Consider the following 9245-nt stretch of genomic DNA (forward strand, 5'->3'; position numbering starts at 1 on the left):
TTTAGGATAGTAAAAGATGATAGAATTTTAGAAAGAAAATTTTACGATTTTATGGTTAGGACAGGTTGAACATGATGGTTTCAATATAACATTAAACATATTAAAATAGGTATGTAGAAAGAGAGAGTGTCGTGCTCGATTAACATTGAAATGTATATCATGAGGGACATTTTTTATGTGGATGTGTATTAGAACCATAAATATTTTTTTATCGAGATACAAGTGAGATCTCAATGAAAGTATCTATGACTCTGACACACATCCATGTCTAAAAATGTATCTCACAATGTACATTTTAATGTTACTTCAACATTATATATATAATGCAAATGTTTTTTTTTTTTGCTTGAGATTGAAAATGATAGCATTTAGGTTATTTAACATTAATATATGGCATTAAGCCATGTGTGACTTTGCAACCTCAGCCTTCGCATCCAACTCGATCTTGAGATGAACCCCATGGGTTGTTAAATAATGTCTCACTAGAGTGATTTTTTGCTCACGACATGTGCCACAAATGATGTAAGCATAGATAGAAAATTCTCTCACCTACCAGCACGTCCTCTGCACACTTTTTTTTTTTTTTTTGAGATTTCTAATCTTAAAAAAGGGTCTTTGGGTCTACACAGGTTACAACTTTAGCAATCAAACACCACAACCTTCTATATGTCATGAAAAAACTCATGGGTCTTCATGGATTATAACTTTAATAATTTAACATTACAACCTTCTAGATTTTATGAAAAAACTTATATTCAAAAAATAATTGAAATTTTTTTTTTTTAGCTTAATCCAAGATGTTGAAAATGGTTGGATACCTAACACCCAAATTTAAATTTAAAATTCAATGGTGAAAAAAAAAATTGTATTGATTTTTTTTAAATTCATAGACAACCCCATGGCATCGGATCTTGTTTTTGAATGCAACAAGGTGATCAAATAATGAAATTTCCTTTTTTCCGCTTAAATAGGAGAGAGAAATTCTCTCTCTTATTACCTATGTCATTTGCGCCACATTTCAAGAGTCTATTGTGCTACGAGTAAAAAATCACCCTATCTCACTATATTAAGCGTTGGACCGGTGGTATTGCAAATGTATTTATTATTGATTAGAGAGAGAGACACCGATTGATAGGCACTAACATATAACTAATTGGTACTTCACTTTTTAAGCCAATTTTCAGATATATAAATTGGTATAGAGACCTTAAATTTATCATTGTTATGTAAATATATATGTAGGATAATGTAGGGTAGATAAAATTGTAGACAATGTTCTAGACAAAGTTTTGTTTTATATGGCCAAAAAGTTTTGGAATGGTTGATGTTTTGTGAAGATGATCTCTATGATGAGGAGATCATCTTCACAAAAAATAGTATATTCCGAAACTTCTAACCCATGAAAAGTGGTTATAAGCTAATGGTAAAAATTGATAGTTTGCGAATCTTCAACATGTAAACTAGGGTTAGAAATTTTAAAATGAATTGAGTTTTTATTAGATAAGCTCCTCACCATAAAGATCATCTTCACCAAAAATCAGTCTATTCCAAAACTTATAACCCATGTAATAGGGTGCTGTACATGACTCATTTATATATGGGTGGGATTTAAGAGCCAAAGTTTTTGTCTTGTATGGGTTAAAAGTTATTTTTTACTTTTCTTTATTTTTTTTGATTATTTTTTTTTTTTTTTATAAGTTCTACAGATGATGTTTCAATTTCCTATACATGTTGGACACTTTCCCATGTGTGTGGTCTGGTCATTTTCTCTTATTTTTTAAGTTATAATAAGGATTTAATCAATTCGTTTGTGTCCATGTTGTGAGATGGTATTTTTGCATGATATCTGAAACTAATTACTATGTCCATGTTGTGAGATAGTATCATTATTTTTTCCTGACATCTGAAACCAATTTATTGATCATTCTTTTGGCATGCATTTTTCTTGTGAGTTTTTTCTTTTCTTTAATTTCATATATATTTTTTCTTTACTTCCTATGTATATGGAGTTGAAGTTGAAGGGTATACCCATCCATTATAGTCTTGTTTTATTACTTTCTCTTCCTTCAAGAAAATATTTTACGAGTCTATTCTCCTACCTAAACAGAAATTAAAGAAATAAGGTGTCACATACATATGAGATATTAGAGGAAATTGAATGGAAATGTTTTTTACTTTGAAGTAGGGTTCTCAATTGATTGGATCAATCCTGAAATTTGATCCGTTCTGATAAGGTTTCGATCCGATATCTTTTGTATCTTTAATGTGTTTGGGCTAGTTAATAAGTTTTAGTACGATAATCAACAAAATAAAGGGATGACCTCAACATGTTCAGACTGTCTTTGTCTCTCTCTAGATAATCCCGACTTATCAGACTTTCAATATGCTTCTTGATTGCCTTACAATCGGGGCTGCATGCATGTCAACGATTTCCACAAGAAATATATTTAGGGAAAAAGAGTTTTTTTGTTCATCACGGGAAGGGATATTACTATAAAATACCTTGAATATGTGTCCTAGCACTCTTTGACTACCAAGAAAGCACTAGGAAGGACTTAATAAATATAATTACCCCAAAAAACTTAGAATTACGGTTGAAAATAATTTAAAGACATTGATATAAGAAACAAAAGGTGTTTCAGATACATAGTATAGATTTTAAATATGTAGCAAAAACATAGAAGCTCGGTGTGAAATTGTCAATATATATATATATATATATAATATATTACCGATATACTGGCACGTCATTTAAATCTTACCCTCTTCAAGTCATGTGCTCACAAGAACCAAATAGAGAAGCCCGTATCACTGGTCTTACTGGTGCTCACAAGAACCAAATAGAGAAGCCCGTATCACTGGTCGAGGCAAGACGGGAATTTTGAGAATAAAAATCAAATAGAATTTTAGGATAGTAAAAGTTGGTACAATTATATAAAGGGTTAAGAGTTAGGACTAATTGAGAATGTGGAGGTGATTTATTTTGGTAGATAGAGCAACAAATATTTGGTAGAGATTGAAAATGGGGGCATTTAGGTCATTTAACATTAATATATAGCGTGGCTTTGCAAACTCGACCTCCACCTGTATTAAGTGTTGGACTAGTGATGTTGCAAATGTTTTATTTTTTATGATAAGTAGTAATGCTGCAAATGTATTTATTATTGATCAATTAGATAATTTTGGATTTAAATCCATTAAGGGTATGTTTGATTGCATGGAAAGTGACTTTCCATGGAATTTGAAATCCATGAAAAAATAGTGGTGGAAAATAGGTAAGGTTGGAAAATCAAATTCTATTGTTTGATTGTACTTGGATAAAATCATGGAAAAATTATATGGGGAAAAAAAAGAAGAAAAAGAATGAAAGGAGGAGAAGGAGGAGAAAAAAAATGAGAGGAGGAGAAGAGGAAGAGGAAGAGGAAGAGGGAAGTGGGAGGATGTGGTGGTGGTGGCCGTGACAACCGTGGCGGTGGAGGTAAGTGAGGAAAAAGATTATGAGAAAGATGAGGGGAGAGTGTGGTGGTGATGGTGACGGTGACGGTGACGGTGACTGATAAGGTTCCAATAACTTGATTTGGGACCGTAATTTCTCGGATTCTATCACATTATAAATGCTAGTTCCTTTAAATAATTATAAATTAAATTATTTATCCAAATTAATAGAGCTAGAGATTTTATTGTTAATTGTAGATAAATAAAGCGCACGTGGAAGTTATCAAATCGCGAAACAATTACGGTTACAATACGCGGGCCGAAAGGAAGTTTCCAGAAAAATCTCGATCGATTTGGGCGCCACGTCACCGCGCCGCGGCTAGCCAAGACCGCGCCGCGGTCATTTCGAGGAATTTGTCCTCAAGATTTTTACAGAAGTTTCGGTGGTTGTAACTGATTGGGCCATTCGAATCGAATTATCCGCCAAATCACCCCGATTACCCGAATACGAACATTATAAATTTGAGGGTTGATTTCAAAGAAGGGGTCCCCTCTTGGGTCCCTTTTAGGCTCTTCTCCTCTTATCTTCTTCCATAATTTTTGATTTTTCTTCTTTTAATTCTCTGTAATTTTTCATTTGCATTTGGTGAGATCTTGAGTGTAGTGAGAACATCAAGAGGAACCATTCATTGTTTGTGTAATTGTTGGGAGAGCTATAAAAGAAGAATTTCGGATCGATCATCATCTTCACCTATTCTCTATTTTCTCTTTTATTATTTTTCTGCAATTACAATGCTTGCAATGATTGGCTAAATTCTCATTAGAGAAGTTAAGGAAGCCATAGCAAATTAATCCCTCTAGTGTAGATTTAAATTTATGCTTTGCTTACATGTTTTAATTCTGAAAATTCTATTCTGATTAAGGTAATCCAACTTATAATTCTGATCCAACTTAGATAGCCATTACTTAGATAAGTTCAAGAACGGTTATGCTTTGTGAAGAATCAGAATATAAATTGGGTAATCTCCATCATATTAGGATTTTCATGAATAGCTTCTAATTTCTTTCAAAATTTAATTGATCCATCTTCCGATCCATGAGCAATGACTTGCTCCATGGATTGAGTTAATTTCAGAATTTATCTACATTATGGAATAATTGCAAAGGTTTGATTAACTTCTCTAATCTCTCTCTCTTAGATTTTCAATCTTTCTTTTTCAGTTTCAATTTCTTTTACAAATTAGTTGTTATTTGTTTCTTTGTTTCTACTAATCAATTCTGTTTTTAAATCAATCTGTTTCAAAACTTTGTTTTGGTTTATAACCGATTGAATCTTTGAATCCAAACTGTCCCTGTGGAACGAATTCGACTTGCCTAAAGTCTTAGTTCAAATCTCTATATCTGCATCTTTATTGCAAGATTTACAACTGATCAAAATGGCGCCGCTGCCGGGGACAGCGAATTGATTCATTTTCCAATTCAGAAAGTATTCGAAACAGTTTCTGAAACAGAACCGAATGTGTTTTGCTTGAAACAGAAGCCAAACGAACAGAAAAAAAATTAAAAAAAATTTCATTACAATCCTCAGGATATCAGAAACCACTTCCAATTTGAAAAATCGATTTTCATCAAAATTTTACCGCGCTGCGGTTGTCCCTTGGTGCGCCGCGGTGATGTGGCAACATTTTCTGCTGATTTTTGTTAAACAAGTTTCTGACATATTGAACATTGTAATGGTCATATTGGTTTTTTTTTTTAGTATTCTGATTTGAATAATTTTTATTATTTTCAGGTGGAGGACTCAACGGAGGTCAACGAAAATTGGTGAAAAAGGCGACACGTGGAATTTTTATCCACTGAATTGATTTCCTCACTAAGAAGATCAGCAACCTTAAATTTCTCTGCATTTTTTTTTTTTTTTAGAAACTAACTTGTATTAGGAACTTGAACTTGTATTAATTTTTAATTTCATCCGAGAGGGCTCGGATTGTAATAGAATTAGGGACGGACGATAGTGGGACGAAACTATCTCAGCCCCTCGGGTTCGTACACCAAGTTTGGTGTTGGTGGCCCGAGTCGACTCAACTCGATCATCCCCCGTCTAGAACGGGAGGTAAATTTCGAAACACTCACACATCACTCGCTAGTGAGTTTCTGTATTGCTTTTGAGTGACTAATCTGTACACATTGGATTGCACATAGTAACAAGGGCACCCTTACGAGGATGGCATCATAAGATAAGAATCGGAGTTCATTACCGATATCTTGCCCTTCTAGGAAAATCAAATTCACAGCAAATTAATTAATTAAAATTTGATTAGATTGGACTCTAGGTTCTATCGAGCTCATTAAGAAAAGTTAATCAAAAGTTGCACCAATTGCACTTCTTGATCGTGAACAGTGCCTAGCGCAATCTTGCCCTGTAGTTCTACGTGAATTCAGGGGATAGACTACGTCTATTCAAGACGAGAGGTGATATAAGAGTGCCCTTGCTCAGCATTGTGCGCCACCTCTCCTCTGGAGATTAAACTGGCTGTTCCGATTTCAGAGATTTGGGTTGGAGGCTTTGATTAATCATTTGAACCAGTTAGGAGCTGTCTAGTCTTAGGAACCCAGTGATCACGTGTGAATTCCTCCATCTCTTGTGTGCAAGTCCATAGTGTATGTTACAGTAGATACAGAACCTCGAGCAGATTTATATCGTCATGGAGTTTAGGAGAGAATCATTGATCTCGTGCGGCTTATGTGATAATTATGGTCATTCTCCCGAGCATTTTCCGAGTCAGCCCATGCTACATGCTACACAGGCCAATATGCATCATTCTCAAAACTCGTATTGGATGCCGACACCCAGTTCGTTCGACCAACCATACCACGTAGATAATTTGTTTCCACAAAATTCCATACCGTGTCAGAACAAGTTCACTCAGGGTAGTCATTTTGGTAACCATGAGGATTTTTATTTGCATAATACCTCGATGATGAATCCAACCATAATTTCCCAACAATCCTATGATTCTCAACATTTCTCCGATTACAGAGCTATAGAGCCTGAGCCAACATCCACTCAATCATTTTGTCTTCTCCTCAATCGTCGTCATTAGAGTCTATGATGTCTGCCTTCTTAATTCAACAACAACAGTTAATCCAACAACAACAGCTCCATCAACAATGTTGGTAAATCATCAACAACAGTTGTTAAATCATCAACAATAATGGGATATGGGTCAAGCCTTAGTCAACATAGGAACTCAACTGAGTCACCTAGCGTTATCCTTAGAAGAAGGAAAATTTGATAAATTCAAAAATGAAGATATCTCAATCCCGAAAAATCCATCATTCTTTCAAAATAACCTTAGTGATCAGTTCTACTCTTTTGAAGATTTCGATGATTGCCCATCAACAATTGATAACCCTATCTCAATTGAAGTTGAAATTCAAACCAATAAGGTTACAATTCCAACTGAAACAACGATGGAAGTCCAACTAGGTCAGCTTATTGTGTCCTTAGAAAAAAGAGAGAATGGTCAATTTTCAAATGGTATAACCCATGAGAGCCAACCAATGTTTCAAAGTCCTAATGAGCAAGGTGATTGTACAAATTTGGCTAAGCAAACTGATCCACCATTTGAGGAGACTGTTGTTCAGGAAGAACCAAGGATGAATTCTAATATATTAGTCACACCAATTCCGACCATTACTGATCCAACCTCGTACCCTATCAAGCCTATCTTTTTACAAGATTGTAAAGATCCTACTTATTTTATAACTTTCATTCTCTTAGGGAATACGATGGTTGAGAATTTTTTCGAAAAGGTGATGACATTAAGAACTGAGGACAAACGAGGGCTGTTGATCATTTTAAAAAATCATTTCCAAGTCCTAACGATGATCAAAATCTGTTTGCCTATCAATTAGGGTAGGAAGTCAATCGTTGTGTCCGTCAAAATGAATGTTAGGAAAATTCCTAAATATCAGACCTTTTGATAGGTCCGGCTGAAGACGTTAAACTTAGCGCTGCTTGGGAGGCAACCCATGTGTTTTTATTTTAATAAGTAGTGTAGTTAGGAAAAAAAAAAAAAAACCTCTAACCTTAATCCCTTTCTCATTCTCTTCATCTTCAAGTCCACTATCAAACCAAATCAATGAGTGTCACTAGGACTGCAGCCTAGTCACTAATTGTTGATTGAATAGCAGAGATAGATGTTAGCTTATATTGAGGAGAAAAAGGCACAGACTACTGAATGTTCGGATTAAGATAGGTTTAAATTTTAGATTAGGATGTTCTTAATTTCTTAATTAGGTTGTTTTTCTATTTTAGAAAGGATTTCTTTTATGAAAAAAAAAATAACGGCTTCGGAAATTCTCATTGTTATAACTTTCATTCTTTTCAGATTAGTTGTAATAAGACTTTGCACATTAATACCCAATCCGTTTCAGGTGTGATCTAACCTTTTTATTTTTCCTTATTGCTTGCATATTGAGGACAATATGTCATTTAGGTTTGGGGGTATTAGGTTAGCTCACAATTGCATTGCATTGCATTGATAGTTTAGTTTCATGTTTTAAAAAAAAAAAAATTTCAAAAATATTCAACACTTTCGAAATATTTTCTTCAAAATCTTTGTATATATTTTTTACATATGAATTTCAAATCTCAGGCTCATGTTCTAACTTTTGATCAAAAGTTCTTTTTGGTTATTCCTCATTAAGAAAATTATGAAAGAATTACTTTAGAGATTTACTTCTGATTAAGTATTTGGAAAGATAAGATTTTATGGAACAAAAGTTGACCCTCTTTTCTGACTAGAGTGGTAGGGAAAACCTAGTCTAGTGAACTATGACTTCTTTGTCCCTTGGTTGACTTGTTAGAAGAAAAACAGAACTGAAGTTAGTATTACTTGGACATCAACCATAGGATTAGACTGGGTACCTTGAAAAGGACTACCTGCTTTTTGTAAAAAGAATACCAGAAAATGGTGAAGTGTGATAAAATCTAAAAAAGAAGCAGAAAATACGAGAAAAATGTCAAAGATGGCTAGAACTGCAAAAATGAAAAAAGAGTCCAATGAGACCAAATAGTGCAGTAGGGTGAAAGCCGTCATTGGTAAAAACGTGAGTAAACTGGAATGTCACAGATAAAGCCCCTTAGAGGTATTAAAGTGAATATCCACACCTCTCACAATCCCAGACAGGATGCTTAGTTTCGAGTTAGAACTTAGGTAGAACCGACCATTCTTAGCAGTTAGGAGGTGAAATCTTGTTCCTAAAAAGATGTTGCTTTTAAAAAGAAAAAAAAAATCAGAAAATCACACAAGCGCTCAAGTTATCTTTCAAATTTTCTGAAAATGAGGAATAAAAACTTAGAACTTTGTTCAAACATAAATGACCTTTGACTGATTTATGAAATGTCGTTATGTTCACTTTACATACTTTGATTTTGATTTTAATATTTTTGTAAAATGTTAGAATTTTGTGGGTATATTCTTTCACTGCAAACCCTCATGAGTCAAACTTGTCCACTAGGGGTAACTTAGGGGTTTAAGGGCTTACTGCATAACCTAAATGCAGTCGGGAACCTCACGAAAGAGGAGTTGTTTAGATTTAAGTTTTGCTCGGGACTAGCAAAATTGAGGTTTGGGGGTGTGATAAGGTTCCAATAACTTGACTTTGGGACCGTAATTTCTCGGATTTTATCACATTATAAATGCTAGTTCCTTTAAATAATTATAAAATTAAATTATTTATCCAAATTAATAGAGCTAATGAGATTTTATTGTTAATTGTAGATAAATAAAGCGCACGTGGAA

Source organism: Akebia trifoliata, chromosome 1, assembly GCF_017979445.1.
Source record: "Akebia trifoliata isolate Shusen 1 chromosome 1, ASM1797944v1, whole genome shotgun sequence".
NCBI classification, from domain to species: domain Eukaryota; kingdom Viridiplantae; phylum Streptophyta; class Magnoliopsida; order Ranunculales; family Lardizabalaceae; genus Akebia; species Akebia trifoliata.